Source organism: Myxocyprinus asiaticus, chromosome 45, assembly GCF_019703515.2.
Source record: "Myxocyprinus asiaticus isolate MX2 ecotype Aquarium Trade chromosome 45, UBuf_Myxa_2, whole genome shotgun sequence".
Lineage (NCBI taxonomy): Eukaryota > Metazoa > Chordata > Actinopteri > Cypriniformes > Catostomidae > Myxocyprinus > Myxocyprinus asiaticus.
Window position 1 is genome coordinate 18166818 of NC_059388.1, and position 20524 is coordinate 18187341.

Here is a 20524-nt window from a genome sequence, read left to right on the forward strand (position 1 = left end):
TCCCTCCCTCCTGGCTAAAACCTGATTTAAGGCCTGTGTCCTTCTGCTGGGGGAGGCGGAGGGACACTCACACTAATCCATCAGGCATTGCACACATCCTAGCATCCACTTCCAGATTATCAGTGCCTAGCTGCACGATCAGAGAGAAATATAAAGCATGCGACTGTCTAATCTTCCACTGCATGTCAGAACACATCCGTTCTGAGCAGGCCATACCGAGAGGGTTGTAGAGACATTAAGGGAAGTGTGTGAGAGTGCCGCATCTGTGTAAGGACGAGTGAGCAAGTGAGTCAAATTGTGCAAATTTGAAAATATTCTCAGAAATATAATGAAACTTGAGTGACTTTTAAAGACATTTGAAGTGGCCCTCACTATTTGAAATGCTTATAATGTTTCAAATATTTTGCTTCAAAACTAATGATGTCAACAGGTTTCTGTAAGAGGTTTAGGGTTAGGGTATGGGGGGGGGGGTTCCAGGTCATGGTGGCAGCTGGCAGGAGATGCTCAGTGCACGCGTGCGTCATTCGTGAGCTCCAGATTAAGGGACTCTTATTAGCACGCTTTCTGTGAATCTCGCTGGGCCCCGCCTGCATCCCAGCCAAGTGCTCAACCAATCTGTTCCTCACTCTGTGTTCACAGAACAGTGTTCAGACTGAGCTCTAATCAAAATACATAAATTCAACTCAACATCAAAAGGCTATGTACCCAGTTTTAGTGTGATGTAAATTTCAAGACTATTGGCTGTTATGTTGTACTTATACAGTTATGCATATAGCAGACTTTTTTTATCCAAAAATGACTTCTAATGCATTTATGGTACACATTTTATTAGACTGAATGTTTCCTGGGATTGAACCTATGAAATTGGTGTTGCTAGCGTAGCGCCCATGCTCTACCAAATGTGACATATAATATGTAATTACTAATAACTAGAATGTAATTAACTCGAGCCAACCAGGCTCCTACATACTAGAAAAACATTTTTGTTGGTTTAACTTAATTAAATTGTGGAAACTGGTTCCACACAATGACAATGAGTTTGTTTGATATGAAATTAAAATGTAGGCTTTACTCAAATACTTTGTTTAGCGAAAACCTAAATTAACCGATTTAACCTAACTTTAATTTGATCTGTTCAAATAACTAAATAATTGAACCTTGCAACTTGTTCCTATCTAGAAACAAACACATTAGCAAACCATATATATCTTTTTGTTCTGTATGGTGCTGCTGAGCGTTTCCAGATCCCCAATCAGTCATTATCCTGCTCTCTCAGTATTTACTTAATGAGAAAAGCAATACACACTGATCTGTCAACAGGTTTGTACCCAACCTCGACCTAACCATTAGCTGTGAACTCTTCTCCACAATGGTTACCTAAAAAAAAAAAAGAAAATCCTCTAAACCCACCATAACAGAAAATTAAACACAAACAAGTCTCCTACTTGTTTCAGTTTGCATAGAAATACATAAAAATAACACTTTTTTAATTTACTATCCCAATCCAGTCCAATGCAAAGCATACCGGGAACTGGAAATCCCCTGCCCGGTTTCAGCAATACATTGATGCAACAAAAATGATTCACATAGTCCCAAGAGAATTGGATTAATTGAACATAGATGGATTGTACACAATGAAATTAAGTTGAGACCAAATGCTAATGAATTATGTTGCATTAGATCATTTTAAATAAGTTATTTAAAAATCACATTGAGTGAACACCATCCATTAGAAGTCTGAATCCAAGAACATTACACTGCAATACTATCACTTTTTGATGACTGTGTTGAAAATCACTTGGACTTCACACAATATAATTATGTTCTCATCGCAAACATGAATGTATTATGTTTATTTCAAGTGTACTAGTTTAGTATTTTTAAAAGAGCTGCTTTCCCTTTTTTAATTGTCTCACATTTGTAAATGCATAGGAATCCTCATTAGTTTTATCTTTTTATGAGGGTTGCCATTAGCTCAGACAACAGTGAATGGTCGTCTGGTGGAGTTGTTTCATCTGGAGAGTGTGGGGCAGAGTTATTGATTGTGTTAGGGAGAGGATATGGCTCTGACAGGGCTGAAGGCTCCAGTCTCTGCAGGGGGCTCGTTCCTCCTGCCTGGAGCTGCACAAACTCTGGGGCAGGGCTTTAATCTCTACTAATCGTATCTTAATACACACGACATCCCTCTGGCCCTCTCTCTTACACACACACACATATGCATGCATGCAAGCAGTTGCTCTGAACTATAATGGAATATCTTCTCTCCTAGACTCTGCACCCAGCCTAAGAGCTAAGAAGACAACAATACGCTAGTGTATAAACATATCTATCTATCTATATAAATATTCAAATTCTAATCCAATCCATCTATCTTTCTAGGCAGTAACAACCATAGACATCTATCTGTCTGTCTGTCTAACTATCTACCTATCAAAACCAAATATTCAATATCCAAACCTACAACCCCAATTCCGAAAAAGCTGGGACAGTATGAAGAATGCTAATAAAAACAAAAAGGAGTGATTTGTAAATTATATTCACCCTTTGCTATATTGAAAGCACCACAACTACATATTATATGATGTTTTTCCTTGTGAATTTCATTATTTTGTAAAAATGTACAGTGATTTCAAATCAGATGATTGCAATACACTCCAAAAAAGTTGAGACAGGGGCAGTTTAAGACTAATAACAATTTGACAAGTTAAAATAACAAGGCGATGTGAAACAGGAGCCTCCAAAAACAGCTTAGACCTTCAAGAGCAAGGATCATTCGAGACTTGTCAATTTGCCAACAGATGCTTCTGCAAATAATCCAGCACATTGAGAACAATGTTCCCCAAAGAGAAATTGGAAGGATTTGGGGCATTTCACCCTCTACAGTGCACAATATAGTTAAAAGATTCAAGGAATATGTTCAAATCTCAGTGCGTAAAGGGCAAAACGAAAACCACTTCTGAATGTGCGTGATCTCTGATCCCTCAGATGTCACTGTCTTAAAAAATGGCATTCATCTGTAATGGATATCATGAACATGGGCTTGGGATTACTTTAGTAAACTTTTGTTAGGCAAGATAAGACTTTACTGTGCAAAGCAGAAGCCCTACATCAACACTGTCCAGAAGCGCTGCTGACTTCTCTGGGCTCGGTCTCATCTTAGATGGAAAGTAGAACAGTGGAACTGTGTTTTTTTGGTCTGAAGAGTCCTCATTTCAAAAGGTTTTTGAAAAACAAAGCCGTCGTGTTATCCGGGCCAAAGTGGAAAAGGGCCATCCAAGCTGTTATCAGCATCAGGTCCAAAAGCCAGTGTCTGTATGGGCCAGGGGTGTGTCAGTGCCCATGGCATGGGTAACTTGCACATCTGTGAGAAGACCATGAATGCAGACAGATATGTACAAAAAAAAGCAACATATAGTGCCATCCAGCACTGTCTTTTCCAATCCCTGCATTTTCCAGCAGGACAACTTCAAAACACATACTGCCCGGATTTCAAGTGCATGGCTGTGTGAGCAGAGAGTGTGGGTGCTAGATTGGCCTGCCTACAGTCCTGACCTGTCTCCAATTGAGAATGTGTGGTGCATTATGAAGCACACCATACGGCAACGAAGATCCCATATAATTGCGCAGCTAAAGACCTACATAATAGACGATTGGGGGAAAATTCCACTTTCTAAACTTAACAAACTTGTGTCTTCAGTGCCCACATGCTTAATAAGTGTTATTAGAAGAAATGGTGATGTTACAAAGTGGTAAACACTGGACTGTCCCAACTTTTTTTGGAGTGCGTTATAATCATCTGATTTGAAATTACTGTACATTTTCAAAAAACAATCACAAAGAAAGGGGGCCTGGGTAGCTCAGCGAGCAAAGACATTTACTATCACCCCTGGAGTTCACAAGTTCAAATCCCAGGGCTTGCTGAGTGACTCCAGCCAGGTCTCCTAAGCCCGGGGTTTCAAACTGGGGTCCAGGGACCCCAAGGGGCCACGAGGAGGTGCTAGGGGGTCAGTGGAAAATTTCAGAGAAAGAAGAAAGTGTTCATAAATGTAAAAAGGCAAAACACTATATTTACCGAATTTGACATGATTGCCATTTCAGTTTAATCTAAATGTTTTTCTTCAGGTTTGTATATTTAATATTACTCAATTATTAGGTAGAAAAAAAAGATACGCTGGCCACATACTACAAAATAGGCTAAATATTTTCCAGATAATGGATGCAATGAAATGAACATTTTTGGCCGATACGATAAATATTTTAACAAAAAACTACAGTCCAAAACCGATATTTTGCCACTTACCTTATTTTGTCACCAGATCACTTCTAAAACATTTTTGCTTTTCTGTTTTTTGCAGTTCTAAATGATAAACCTCACATTTTACATATTATGATAAAATATTACAAATGTATATTATGAATCAGTATATTCTACATGCGTTTTTGGATTTTATTCATTTTGGTTAGTATTTCTTTATACTACACACAGAAAAATTATTAAAAATGTAATACAACTAAATACATTTACGTAATTAATTATAAATAAACCATCGGTTTTTCATATCAGCGTTTTCATGCTTATTCGATCGTAAGTATGAAAGCGCCAATAAGAAAAACCAATGGTTTATACAAGCGGTTTCTATCAATGGTTTTAAATCGGTCAATTGGCCGATAAATACGGTGCATCCCTATTGATAATAAATGCGGTGGTTGGCACATCGGAGCAGATATTATTTTAATAATTTATTTTGGCTCTAGTACAATAACTATATAAAAGCTAATAATTTATATAGCCTTTTAATATCACTCTTAAAAAAATTCTTAATTTTTCTCTGGTCTTTATACACAAATATATAGCGACTTTTATATATTTTAGGAGGGGGTCCCTCGCAAGGTGATTGTCATATTTGGGGGTCCATGGCATCAAAAAGTTTGAAAACCCCTGTCCTAAGCTACAAAAATTGGCCCGGTTGCTAGGGAGGTTAGAGTCACATGGGGTAACCTCCTCGTGGTCGCTGTAATGTGGTTCTCTCTTGGTGGGGCGTGTGGTGAGTTGTGCATGGATGCCGCGGTGGATGGCGTGAAGCCTCCACACGCACTATGTCTCCGCGGTAGCGCACTCAACAAGCCACGTGATGAGATGCATGGGTTGACGATCTCAGACGCGGAGGCAACTGAAATTCATCCTCTGCCTCCCGGATTGAGGCGAGTCGCTACGCCACCACGAGGACTTATAGTGCATTGGGAATTGGGCATTCCAAATTGGGGAGAAAAAGGGGAGAAAAAAAAAATCACAAGGAAAAACATCATATAATATGTAGTTGTAGTGCTTTCAATATAGCAAAGGGTGAATATAATTTACAAATCACTCTTTTTTGTTTTTATTTGCATTTTTCATACTGTCCCAACTTTTTCGGAATTGGGGTTGTGTATTGCTTAACAGCTATTCTGAATATTAAGGTTACATGTCATATAGATAAATCTATAGATATGCACATCTTATTCACAGATACTTAAGCAATTGATTTATTATTATTGTGCACCATCTTCATTATCATCATCATCATAACTTTTGCACACTGATGATGTTATCATCACCACATGCACCTCGAGCCTCCTCAGGACCAGACAGTGCGTAAGAGAGATGGACATTAATCTCATTCCACTAATGCTCTCTTCACATTAGACTACAGACCAACTTCTGTCTCAGCTATGCTCTTTCTCTCTCTCTTTCTCTCTCTCTCTTTCTTGCTCTCTTTACCAGGGATTATTTGTTAGCCAACACCACTCGCCGCTGCATCCACAGATGCAAGATAAGACTTTACTATGCAAAGCAGAAGCCCTACATCAACACTGTCCAGAAGCACTGCCAACTTCTCTGGGCTCGGTCTCATCTTAGATGGAAAGTAGAACAGTGAAACTGTGTTTTTTGGTCTGAAGAGTCCACATTTCAAAAGGTTTTTGAAAAACAAAGCAGTCGTGTTATCCGGGCCAAAGAGGAAAAGGACCATCCAAGCTGTTATTAGCGTCAGGTCCAAAAGCCAGTGTCTGTATGGGCCAGGGGTGTGTCAGTGCCCATGGCATGGGTAACTCGCACATCTGTGAGAAGACCATGAATGCAGACAGATATGTACAAAAAAAGCAACATATAGTGCCATCCAGCACAGTCTTTTCCAGGGACGTCCCTGCATTTTCCAGCAGGACAACTTCAAAACACATACTGCCCGGATTTCAAGTGCATGGCTGTGTGAGCAGAGAGTATGTGCTAGACTGGCCTGCCTACAGTCCTGACCTGTCTCCAATTGAGAATGTGTGGTGCATTATGAAGCACACCATACAGAAACGAAGACCCCATATAATTGCGCAGCTAAAGACTTACATAATAGATGACTGGGGGGAAATTCCACTTTCTAAACTTAACAAACTTGTGTCTTCAGTGCCCACATGCTTAATAAGTCTTATTAGAAGAAATGGTGATGTTACACAGTGGTAAACACTGGACTGACCCAACTTTTTTTGGAGAGCGTTATAATCATCTGATGTGAAATTACTGTACATTTTCAAAAAACAAGGAAAATCACAAGGAAAAACATCATATAATATGTAGTTGTAGTGCTTTCAATATAGCAAAGGGTGAATATAATTTACAAATCACTCCTTTTTGTTTTTATTTGCATTTTTCATACTGTATTATGTGTCATAATTTTTCAACTATTCTGAATATTAAGGTTACATGTCATATAGATAAATCTGTAGATATGCACAACTTATTCACAGATACTTAAGAGATTTATTATTATTGTGCACCATCTTCATTATCATCATCATCATAACTTTTGTACACTGATGATGTTATCACCACCACATGCACCTCGAGCCTCCTCAGGACCAGACAGTGCGTAAGAGAGATGGACATTAATCTCATTCCACTAATGCTCTCTTCACATTAGACTACAGACCAACTTCTGTCTCAGCTATGCTCTTTCTCTCTCTCTCTCTCTCTCTCTATTTCTTGCTCTCTTAACCAAGGATTATTCATTGAATGGGAGAGAGGGGTAGTTGGTACAGGGGAGGGGGCCTGAAAAATGCTGTGTAACCCGACCCGTGCGGCCCATCTGGAGAAGGCACACATGGACAGAGATTTCCCACAAAGCAATTACTGCAGCCGAAGTTTCGGCAGGAATCTGACACAATGTGCCTTTCTTCTTCTGTTGGCATATTTGCATTCAATTTTCTGAAACAGGAAGGTAAACATAAATTCACAGGTGAAGAGCACAGTGTGAGAGTTTCTAAAGATCCTGATGATAAATCATTGAAGAAATGTTATATTGCAATGCACCTTGCACCACCCTAATTTAATAGTATACAGCACTAGAGCTATAGTGATAATAACTGTTCCTAAGCAATGCATGAGCATTGATTGTGTAGTATCTGCTCCATACATTCTTTTTTATGTTAATGAATCTTCTGTCCAGGTTCAAATTTAGAAGCCATGTTCATGCTTTCCTTAACAGAACAATTCACCCATCAATCATTTAACAACAGATGTAAAGAAGATGAATGACGAAGAACTTTATACTTCAGTGATGGCCAGTGTTTTCATATTGTCATTCATTCTGTATGAATAGATTGATGCAAAAGGAGATAAAGAGGACTTAATTCACCAATCCGCTCCTCACCTACATTAGCAGCCCCTGACCCAGATACAGGGCTAGCCTCTCCATTTACCATGCTACAAAACACAAGCTGTTTCATACAAATGCCACACCACTGAGTTCTTTCTGGGTTTCAAACAAATATTTTTTATTTATTCATTGTAAAAATAAATATGGACATGTTGACTTCAGGAAATTTTTATTGCCTACAATACTCATTCAATGCTCCTTTTTGGAATAACACAAAACCTTGCTAAAAAAAAAAAAGGGAGGTAAATCTTCCTTGACTTTACATTACAGCTCCCTTACCAAAAGACACACCGGCCTTATATTGGGAGGTTGGGGGAAATGCAAAACCTGTTTTAATGCATATTATGAGATTCAAATTGGTACTGGAATCAAAACCAAACATGGCAGACTGGTTTCAGTTAGCTTCTCAGATCAATGACCGAAGGTTCAGGAGTTTTGAGACTGTGGTGTGCAGGGGGAATATTTAAATTTCAGCCCAGCCTGCACTACTCTCAGTCACTCACTCAGTGGCGGAGCATCAAGGTGGAGCCAATGGCATCACTGAAATGCAGTCAGGGTTCTAAACGTGTTCTGAATCCTTCTGCTTATCAACCGTGATCATATTATGAAGCTTTTCAAGAGTTGCTTCACAGTGGAGATGTTCTCAGGTAGTAGTTGGCAAGTCTAGAACCACCGGATCTGTCTACCTCACCAGTGTGAGTTCTACCATTGCCAAATAACCTCTGAGAACGTTTGAGTCTGTCCTTGAACTCCCAAGAAGAGGAGACAAGGGCCTTTTCCTTGTCAGATGCCGCAATAATATGTTGCATTTTGTATTCCAGTTCAAAAATATTTAAAAGAGCAGGATTAATTTGAATTTCATAATAATAAATGTCTAAATTGGGTCAGAAAAAAGACAATAAAGCTCAAGCAAATGGCTTATACTGAGGAAATAAACAGGCATAAAATTAGACCTCTAGAAAGTAAAAATCCCAGTGGCACATCTTTTTAGTCAACAAGTGTAGCATTACATAGAAAGATGGCAAACTGTTTGTGAAGCATGTTTTTTTTAAAGCACATACACTTTATTGATCGATGAAGATGCAGTTGCGTCTAAGTGGAGCTCAGCTAGATGAATATCTCAATGTCCTCTAGTAATGATGCTTCATGGCGTGCAATGCAGACAAACAGTTTTAGTATCATAATGTGTCCATGTTTATGTGCACGAATCATATTTGTGCAAAAACTACATCACGCTACAATGGGGTTTCACTGCAGTGATAGAAAGGAAAATTTCCTCACAAAGAACTCCAAGATTATTGAATTTTTGTCTCCCTGCAGCAAAAGTCACTTCTTATGTTACACATGGTAAAAGAACTGAAAATAGAACATGACTGCCAAAGCTGTCTGAGTAGAATCAATTAAGCTGTCTGCCTGCAGTCTGTCCTTTTGCTACATTCATATACATGGTGAATTTTGGTGTATTTCTGTCTCATCCTATATTGGCACTACACATAATTGCTCAACATATATATATAAAAAGCAAAAATGTGCTAGTGCCAAAACAGGCAAAGAAGAGGGACAAGAGAGCATCCAAGGGTTTCAAGTCGTTTTGAAACATTGGCCTAAGTGATGGATGAAGAGAGGGAGGGATATGTGTCCTTATGTGGTTCTTTCTCTGCTCTGTTTATGGCCCTTTGGTAATTCACTGATAGTGTGCTTTCACAGTGAATTCTACCAGTGCCATACACAGAACAGGAGTCTGTCAGCTTCAACCCAGTGATCTCCCATGCCAGCAAGCTGAAGATATCAGCCAGCTCAAGACAACCTGCGACCTCCAGCAACACCAATGACAGAGTGAGAGAGTAATGGGGAGGGGGAGGTGGGGGAATTTGGTCAAGGAAGTTGAGAAGAACCCTTCTTCCTAAAGGGAAAGAGAGAGATTGTGAAAAAGAAAGGAAATGCAAAAGTGCATCATAGAAGATTCAAAGAGACAACATGCCAAGCAGACGTGATGCAGTAAAGCAAAACCTCATTTAATGAAGAAAAATGGTAAATCAGTATAGGGAAAGTTATGAAAAGAGAGCATTTCTTAATTTCTGTGGACCTCTGTGGATATCATTGTAATGTCCATTGCTAATGTACAGAATAAAGATCAAAATTCAATCACTTTGCTTTTCCAAGCTATTTCTTTTGCTGGATTATCGAGGAAGCAAACATTCGGTTCTATAGTTATCACAAAATAAGATTACAGGGTCTCCATTATGCCAATGGCTGGATCAAAAATTGGCTCTGGAAACATCGGTGTTTTCTTCAGAGTAAATTTTGGATCACTACAGCCCTGTACCAAATGCACAAAAATGCTGACATTATCCTGCATGGTATGCTCAACCAGACTTTTCAACTAGCTGTTGAGGAGATTATCCAAAGTTATATTAATACGTAATAATGTGCTGAGGGGGGCACAGCATGGGCATTCATAAGAGTTTACATCTTCTTAAGAACTGAAGCGTTTCTTCTTCAGATGAAATTGTCTTATCTTTGCAGATTATGAAGAAAGCAAAGGCTTTCACAAAAGTTATGGATTTAAATGAAAATGAAAGGATGATCCCTTTACAGTGAAATAAGACTCTATTTACACTGTAGTTAGAGGGACAACACGCATGTATGATAGTCCACATCGGGATTCATCTATCAGTGTCATTGAATAACAATATAAGAAACATTTCCTTCCAAACATAGCAGACAATTTTTGAGCAATTAACGTCTGCAGCATGAGGAATATCAGCTTTAGCTGGAAGATTTGAGAACAGTGAAAGGCCTGGACAACAACCAGACTGGTGTAAAATCCCCATTGAGTAAAGTAACATGGGAGACGCCATGTTGCTGTGTTTACTTGCCTTCAGCGCAAAAAAAATAAAAAAATAAACTACATTATCTAACACACAGCACCCTGGAGAGCCTGCTGCTTTTGTTGCCCCATATTTTCCCCTCTCTCTTGCCTCCGCACCACACAGATTCAGGTTATATGCCATCTGCCATGGGAGAAGCCACCAGACCTAGAGCACCCTCCTCCCCAAGACAAACACTGCAGCCCCACCCAGGAGGTCCCAGGAACAGCCATTAGTTCCTGCTCCCTCTACTCCTGCAGGAGATGGAGGCCAGATTGATTCCAGCTCAAAAATGATGTTCTAAGTGATTTTTCAGACGCCCAAATGGCTCCCGGAGCAAGACTCCTCTTGCAATTTCCTGGAATAATCAATACCTCTAAAAAGCCAAGTTGAGAAGGCAGCATAGTCAAATTGGTCTGGCTCGTTTTTGTTTCCCCCCTCCCCTGCATAATGAAAGAAAAATGTCTCATATGATAACATTATAACAACTTAGTGGTCTATTTTCTTTGGGTGCCTGCCTCTCCACAAGACATTATTAAAATGGAAACCTACAGCTGAAAACATTTTAAACAAAATGTCTTCACCCTAAACAAGGGCTTTTCAAAAACCACAGTGCCAAAGGCAAAACTTTATAAAGTATCCTAAAGAGGTGAATACATTTGCTTTATCAAAAACAAATGGTCCATATCTCCCCCAATCATCTGTACCAGACCAAATGGGCAAGGTTTATATATATATATATATATATGTATATACATAAAAAAAAAAATAATAAAAAAAAAACAACAGCATAAATTAAATGACTGTATTACTATGTTTGTACTGTAACAAAACAAATATTTCCCTTAAGCTATTATTCATGCTATTATTAATATTATTATTATGCAATACAGACTTGGAGTATTATCTAATTTAAATGTTGTGTCATTCAGGTCAGTCAACAATGACTTAAAGATAAGTTATTTTGAGACTTATTATTTCTGTAACTAATCAAATGTTTTCGTTTAAGTAAACCCAAGATTATCCAGCCTTTAGAGACTGATCTTGAATCCGGTGTTTTAACCCTACATGGCATTATGCCTAAACTGCGTCAGATTCTTGCTCTAAAGTTTTTCCATGAAAACAGCCACCCAGAGTTAACAAGCCGTTTTGGTTTGGCAGCACCGGTGTGCGTTGGTCACCTCTCGTTAACCTCAATGACCGTCTCAAAGCCTCCCGGTTAATCGCATTTGTCTGATTACCAAATATCTCCTCGAAGTTTAGTTATTTTAGGAGAGACTTGGCTAGACCAGTTTTGTCTCTTCAAAAAGGACACCGCACGGGGCGACTTGTGCTTCTTCAAGGTGACTGAAGGCAAAACAATCATTGCTTGCTGATAGACTGATATACGATTTTGAATACAAATAATAATAATAATAATAATAATAATAATAATAATAATAAATAGCTTGTATACATTGTGCAGCAGTGTAAAGTGTTGCTCCTGAGAAATCGAATTAATCTAATTCATTGTTCAAGAGGGTTTAATGTTTGGCAACCAACCATAAAATTCATTATCAGCGGTGTAGTTATTTTAAAATAAAGTGTTTTAAAATACATCTTGGGTATTAATATAAATACCATAATCAGGCATCTTGCGGTTGATTGTGAATTATTTCGATTTTTTTCAAGTACGATTGCCAGAATAACAAGGAGATTTTCCAACGAAAGCCTATGCAAACAACGCAGACCTATCAACTGAAAAAGAAAAAAGAAAAGGAAGACTATAACATTTTATTAGATTTAGCAAGACCCCTGAACAAGGTGTATGTCCTGTCCTATTTTTACATATGTGGGATGCTGCGAATGCATTTTCACACACGCGCATTCCTTTTGCACTGAGACTATAATTATCCTGTGCAGCTGAAACACCTGAAAAAGCATCCAAATTAAACTATAAAATATATTTTTTAAACTTTCGTAAAATCCGTAACAGTGAATGCATTCAAATGTTAATGCGCAGGTAACATTTCAGAAAGATCCCAGTAACTGATATACACAGGCTATTATGAAAAGTCTAAAATGTGCATATGTTTTCAAACAATTATTTAGGACCTTACCTGATGCGTCCGTCTCAAAATCCTAATTACTTTTTTTCAGACTCGGTTTCTCCCTTTAGTTTACTTATTTCCGGACACTCAAACACACACACGCACACGCACATAAAACGCTCTATACATAACCAAAATCTAAACGCCGGTCTTGTCACCCAGATTTGTACAGATTCGACGAAGTCTACATGATTGTTATTTGGAAAAACTACTTGCCACGCCAGGGTGAGATGAAGCAAGTCCCTTCCGCCGAGCTTCTACTGTTTTTTAAAATCATGAGTGACTCTCATAAATAGGAACAGTGACTTCTTATCAAGCTCTCTCACCGCATAATCGTGGATTTTTCAATGAGACAAAGAAGTCAAAGCGTCGTCACTGACTTCCTGAGTATCAAATAACAAATGCAGCCCTGTTTTCCCCCTTACATACTCACTCACTCTCTCTCTCTCTCTCTCTCTCTCTCTCTCTCTCTCTCTCTCTCTCTCTCTCTCTCTCTCTCTCTCTCTCTCTCTCTCTCTCTCTCTCTCTCTCTCTCTCTCTCTTTTCCACCTAGAGAGTCGCTGTATACCTGTGCGACGGTTTGGCGGCTCCAGGTGCTCAAACAACTTCCCAGAATTTCTGCTTTTCTCTTCTCAACACACAGGCAAAATAAAACGTCGATATTTGCACAGACGGTCTCCCGCTTGTTTAGTCTGCAACAGTAAAATAATTCGTTGGTAAGCATCTTACTCCAGGGCGAAGGAATAATCCAACCCTCCTCTTGTCCTGTGCATTTTGCGATGTCACTAACTCAGGTGCTTGTTTTCTTTCCTTTTAAGGTGGAGCCGACGGGAGGCGAGGCCACCTTAAAGACTTTCTGATTGAGCTCTGCAGTCTAAGCATACAGCTGTCACTGGGTTACTTGATCTTCGGATTAAAAGATTTTTAAACCCGAATTATTCCGGAGACGGATTCGTTTTTATCTGCAAAAGACATCACTTTATATTCGTATAACCTTGGGGCTATTCATTGTTTTTGGCATATTTTGTTTAGCAAGGGTGCCAAAGCCTTTTTTTAAATAAAACTTCGTTTTCCAGCAGATACCGCTGTTTTTCTGATTTAAACTGTGTATTTTAATTAAGTTTCGCTCATATTCTTTGAACTTGTCAATGCTATTAAAAGCTTCATTTATATGTGTTTATTGTAGCCTAATATGGACCTTAATCAGAGTAGCGCCATATTTAATTTTTGACGGGAATGAAACCGAGGCTGTGAAGGATAAACCTACAGTCTCTTCAAGGGGTTGTAGCCTATTGTTCAAATTGGTGGTGGGGTTTTTTTTTTAGCTGATAAAACATCTTTCGAAAAAATAAAAAATAAGTTGACAAAAAAATAAAAAATAAAAATAAATAAAAAATCTCCAGAAAATGAGGTACCTTTGTACAGCTTTACTCTAAACGGCGCATGTCATTAAAGAGACAGTCCATTCATTCCCGTCGAAAATTAAGGATTCATTTAGTTGAGGCTTACACTATATATATATAGATAGCCTTTGTGTTTTCTGTAGCCTAATATGGCTATATATTACTTGCAGTTTTAGCAAGTAAGGTCGCAGACTCGCACAAAAATATCCTGTGTTGTGTCTGCAGAGGGGCAAGACAGGTGTTTACCTGTATTACCGGCAAACAAAAGGGGCTCTGTCTGTATTGAGAGAGAGAGAGAGAGAGAGAGAGAGAGAGAGAGAGGGGGGGAATTAGAAAACATTTTTGATCATTAAAATAATAACTTAAAAAGGCAAAATAACTTGAAACGAAAACTCAACACAATTTAAAACACAAAAAGTGTGATATAGTGTAATATTTCTCTGAAATTATACCTTAAGCTAAACCTATCGATAAAGGGGGTAAAGTACTGCCTTGCTTTAGTTTTCCCCCATGTGTGTCCCGTAGGTCTTGGGTTTTAGGATCAGATGACATCATCCAGATGGCCGGTAATGAGCAGGCGTTCAAACGCACCATTTCATATGCCTGCATGCCCTATATGCTGCTTCAGCCTTCTGCTCTGCAGGTTGCGTGAACATCTAAAAAATATTCTCTCGTAACCCTAAATATGATGGCATGCTGTTATAGATTTTAAGGCACCATTTGTATCAGTAGAGTTGCAAAAACCTGCCCTTTATTTCTGTTCATTTTAAAAAGTAGACCTGCGTAGATGTTCATTCCTGTTTCGATGACCTATGTCTGTGTAATAATCTAGGGCCTCCCTGTTTGTGGCCCCAGTGGAGGCATAGCCTAAAGGAAGGCACACGACTGTCATAATAAAATTATCTGAAGTTGAGCTGGTATTTTACGCGTATTTTACCCCATGTAGGCGTCACTGCAGACAGCATCCCTCCATCCTCGAAGACATCAGGACATCTTTAGAGCAGCCGCAGCGTGCAGTCAGTGCATCACAACCCAAATACTTCATTGAGGCTTCAAGTGATGCTGTCCTCCATTGGATCGCTCTTCAAATATATACCGTTCCACGTTACCCACGTAACCCCGAGTCCACTTACCTGCTGTTGATAACGGAAGCCTATACCGACACCTCAGTGGAAAAAAACGGCTCCATATTTTCAAAGTACGCCAGTGGCGTTAGTCTGGCGGCTCTGGTTACATCTTTTCAAACCGAATAGCCATGGTGAAATCTATCCCCGGGATCTTTGTTGTCCAGTCAGCCCTAGTCGAGTCCTCCCCTCACCCGTGCACTCTTCATCCACCTGATTCTGGAGAAGTCGAAACACGAGCCACAGATCACCTGTGTGAGGGTCACCGCACATTAGAAGATGAGTGAAGCTCGTGAATATTTAAAATAGTCATTTCGTTGTAAGCTACCTGTTGTTCCCGGTTTCATAAGATGTTTCAGCCCTCCCCACCTGCCAGAGGCGGTATCGGGTGTAACCGGGCCACTCTTCACGTGATACGTGATACGGGCGCGCGGAACAAAGCGCGCGCGGAAAGAGTCAGAGGCTGAATGGTTTACAGATGATCAATAGAGCATTTGATGTATTGACAAACATTTATACACAGCATAAACCTCGTCTATACGGGCTATTTATTACTAAATAACAACTCATGCACAGTCCATTTCAAAGTGCCATCATGTTACTGGATCACTTCAGGTTTTTAAGACACTTTTTGCGGTTCAACATTGTTATGATCGAGGTAATTAGTTAATACTAATCACATTTTAATCTAAAGAAGGCCTATGATTAATCCAGAGTCCAGAGTATGTTTTATCAGGAAAGCTAGTCTAATTATTCTGCATTCTGTTGCATATTAAAACATTAATAATTTGAGGAAATGCATTCAGTTTACGAGCCAGTAGATCAAATTAACTATTTTAAAAATGTATAGAAGTTTAGGAATTTGAGATATTTTCGGTAGTCAATAATCTCTTTATAGTAGGCCTAATTTGGACTAGATATTTGTAAATCTATTTGTTTTTTAGTCGTACTTTTTATGTAATTTTTAATAATGTAGGCATACTGTAAAAAAAAAGAAAGAAAAGAAAACACACACACACACACACACACACACACATTTGTTTACCTATAGATGGTGTTAATAATATTTAAGTCTGATTATACAACTGCTATGAAACAGTTCATTCACATTTATAGCAGAGGTCGTTTTATTTAGTTATAGTATGCCCGGTAATGCAACCCTGTAATCCGCATTATAGAGTGGAAATAATTCATCTGTGTAAGAAATATATATATATTTTTTTTATGCATTCAAGATGAGCCATATACGCCATAATAGCCTATATGTAGGAGCGTTGTAATTGTATCATTGCTTTGAATATATTTTCACAACTGGAATATGAAAATAGAGAAAATAAGAAAACATGTTGAATTGCAGAATGTAAATAAGTGGCATATACGATTTCTTGGAGCCGAAGTATTAGCAAATGTTGAAGAGCCATTTGCAAATTCTCTTTTGCTTATAATTTACAGTAATTCATAAATAAATGCACTACAGTTTTTAAATAACATTAATAATGTACTTCAACACACCTGGTCTAGAACACATCTTATTCCACTATTACTTTCTGAAGAATATTTCGAAGCACCACGTAGATAAACGCATGAAAACAAGTTGCAATAACAAAGGCATAATAATGTTCATTGCTGACAATCGAAAGCCTCGTTTTGTATCATTCTGGTGGGAAATGTGATGTGAGAAGAAATTGAAATGCTGTTAATAAAGCTGTTATTGCTGATTTGATATGGTCCCTTTTCAGTCTCTCATATAAGGATGGATAGATAAATTATTTAAAATTAAAAAAGAAAGAAAAAACGAAAAAGAAGAAAAATCATTTTTCGTTTTTTTTTTTTTTTTTTTTTTTGTGTGCATATTATTGTGATTAGATTTGTTAAGAAAGGATCTTGCAAGATAGAATAAAAAGCAGGGGTTTTTTTATTTTTAAAAAGAGATATATTAGCACAATAACTAATTTTGAGTCCATGCATGGAGTTTATGTTCTGCGTGTCATCACCTTCCCATCAATAGCAACATTTGACTAAACTGGCATTATCAGTCTCTATGGAGACGGTGAGTCAGAGCATCTGCCATTTGCGCCTTTGTAAGGCGTTTTTAATCAGACGGTCATCCATTAATAACGGGGTCGGTCTGGTTTAGTAACCGAATCGCCGACATGAGAGACACTCAGTCGGTCGAGACATACCGTCTCACATGTCAGCTGTTAGGATGGCATTTCACAGGAGGACATTAAAAGAAAATAAGGCAGCGGTTTAGCTTGTGATTTCGTTTCTTTATTTTGTTTTGTTTTATTACTGTACAATGAGTGGTTATATTAGCCTATTTGTGTGTCCTCCAGCCAGCTCGTCATATGATGCTTTGATAAAACATCTGATAACTGTGGGTGTATCTGCCAGCTCATATAACTGATGAGAGTTCAAAAGTGCAGAGGGTGATTAGTAAATGGTTACCTATATGGATATCTATGAATATCTACTACACTGTTTTTATTGTTACACAGCCACAGTCCAAATAAAGATCTATACATTTAATTTATAAATAATAAAAAAAAATAATGACACTTTCAACTCCTTTTTGTATGCCTTTCCTTAAAGTGATTGTAAGTTCGCCCAAAAATAAAAATTCTGTCATCATTTACTCACCCTCATGCCAAGATGTAAGACTTTCTTTCTCCTGCTGAACACAAATGAAGATTTTTAGAAGAATGTCTCAGCCCTGAAGGTCCATACAATGCAAGTGAATGGTGACCAGAATTTTGAAGGTCCAAAAAGCACATAAAGGCAGCATAATAGTAATTCATAAGACTCCAGTGATTAAATCCATATCTTCAGAAGTGACATGATAGGTGTAGGAGGGAAACATACTTAAATAGTCAAACTGACTTAAATATTGATCTGTTTCTAACCCATAACTATCATATCACTTCAGAAGGTATACATTTAACCCCTGGAGTCATATAAATACTATTATGCTGCCTTTATGTGCTTTTTGGACCTTCAAAATTCTGGTCACCATTCACTTGCATTGTATGGACCTTCAGGGCTGAGACATTCTTCTAAAAATCTTCATTTGTGTTCAGCAGGAGAAAGAAAGTCTTACATCTTGGATGGCATAAGGGTGAGTAAATGAGATAATTTTCATTGTTGGGTGAACTTTCCCTTTAAAAGTGTGTTTCTATGTATGCCATCCCAGCACATTTTAAAAAATATATGTTGAAATCTAAAATCATTATTAAGTGAAAATGGTGAAGACATCAACATATAGTGGTATCAAGCATCTACTCTGAGTTCAGTGAACCACAGGGACCGGTCACATAACAGTATAGCTCTGATTCTGGCCAATCACAGCAGCCGCTTGGGGCTGGGCATTACGTCATATATGCCAGTATAGCCCTCTTGACCATCGCACTGCAGATAAAGGCTTTTAAATATTTCATTGAGGAGCTCATGTTTCCCCAGAACTGAAGGTCAGGTCTTTAGAAAGAACTGGCATACACGCTGCCATATCTCTGGCCGAGTCTCATTCTCTTTGAATACTTAAGGAAAGATTCTGCCTCAGTGAAGATGTTGAAGAAGAATCTGTCTCCAGTGGTTGTTGGAAAGGCCAGTATGAGAGTGAAGAAGGGTAAAACAGATGAAAAGAAAAAGATGTATTTAGAAGCATGGAGGAGGAGATATAGAGAAAGACAGAAGGGAAATTGTGTGGCGGATAAAGGGGAGAAATGTAGAAGGAAAGTTGAGGGAGAGTTAGGAAGTTTGCATGTAGGATTCAAGGATTTAAGGGATAGTCTCTCATCATTTACTCACCCTCATGCCATCTAAGATGAGTATGACTTTCTTCTGCTGAACACAAACAAAGATTTTTAGAATAATATCTCTGCTCTGTTGGGCCATACAATGCAAGTGAATGGTGGGCAGAACTTTGAAAGTCCAAAAAGCACATAAAGGCAGCATAAAAGTAATCCATTTGACTCCAGTGGTTAAATCCCCATCTTCAGAAGCGATATGATAGGTGTGGGTAAGAATCAGATCAATATTTAAGTCCTTTTTTACTATAAATTCTCCTCCCTGCCCAGTAGGTCACGATATGCACAAAGAATGTGAATTGCCAAAAACAAAAGAAGAAGAATGTCAAAGTGTAGATTTATTGTAAAAAAGGACTTAAATATTGATCTCCCACACCTATCATATCACTTCAGAAGACATGGATTAAACAGCTGGAGTCATATGGATTACTTTTATGCTGCCTTTATTTGCTTTTTGGATTTTCAGGTGAACTATCCCTTTAAATGTGGTCCAAAGAAACGAGCGTCACACAGTCACAACTGCTCAAGGAATTTCACTCAGAGCCTGAGTTGGATTATCAATGGAAACTATTTTTAATCAAAAAAGGAAGAGAATGCAAATTACATACTTCAATTTCATCTCACTTTCCTAAAACCCAACAGAACAAGAGAGGACAGATTGGTGCGTGACTGAGACTTTTGGTAGAAAAGATTAATGGCCGTATGTTACCAAACAGTTTCCTCCCTTGTAAGAAAAAGTTGATATCGCACCCTACAGGCTACTAATGGTACTACAGTTTTCATTGTAATTCTGCTTTATGTAGCTGGAGGGACACCTGTTGGTGAACGTTAGTCTCTACATAAAATAATAATAATGATAATAATAATAATAATAAATTAACATATAAATAATAAATTAATAAATTATCCAGACTAATTTTCTACCTGTTAAATTATACCTGGACTATACAACTTTCCTTGCAAACTTCTCTCCTCTATGAGTAATATATACTTTTATAAATATGAGTTTATTGTTTTGAACTGGCCTTTAGCACTAACTTCCTTAAGTCTTTAGTCCATTTTACTTTATGATTTAATACACTGTGATATATAATATCTATTTTTTTTTTCCAACACAAATGTGTTTAATGAAGATTTTGTGTTTTTTGCTATAAACTGTTGATACGAATCTTGGATAAAGGTCTTTAAAGGAATGTTCCGGTTTCAATACAAATTCAACTCAATTGACAGCATTTGTGGCATAATATTGATTACCAAAAAACTATTTTCGACTTGTCCCTCATTTATTATATTAAAAATGAATAAATAAAAAATCTGGGTTACACTGGAATTGAATGGGGCCAGCCCATAAACATTAAAACATTTCCCATCTGGTAGGGACTATACATTTTTTTCATTAGTCCATAAGATATATTCTAGAATATATATTTTTTTAGATATCTAAGTCCCACATTTCATCTGCTGTGGATTGCTCAATTGGACACATTTTAGTCTCAGATCACGCCCTGGTGAGTTTAGAGGTGTTGCCACATTCGGAGAAAAATAAATCATA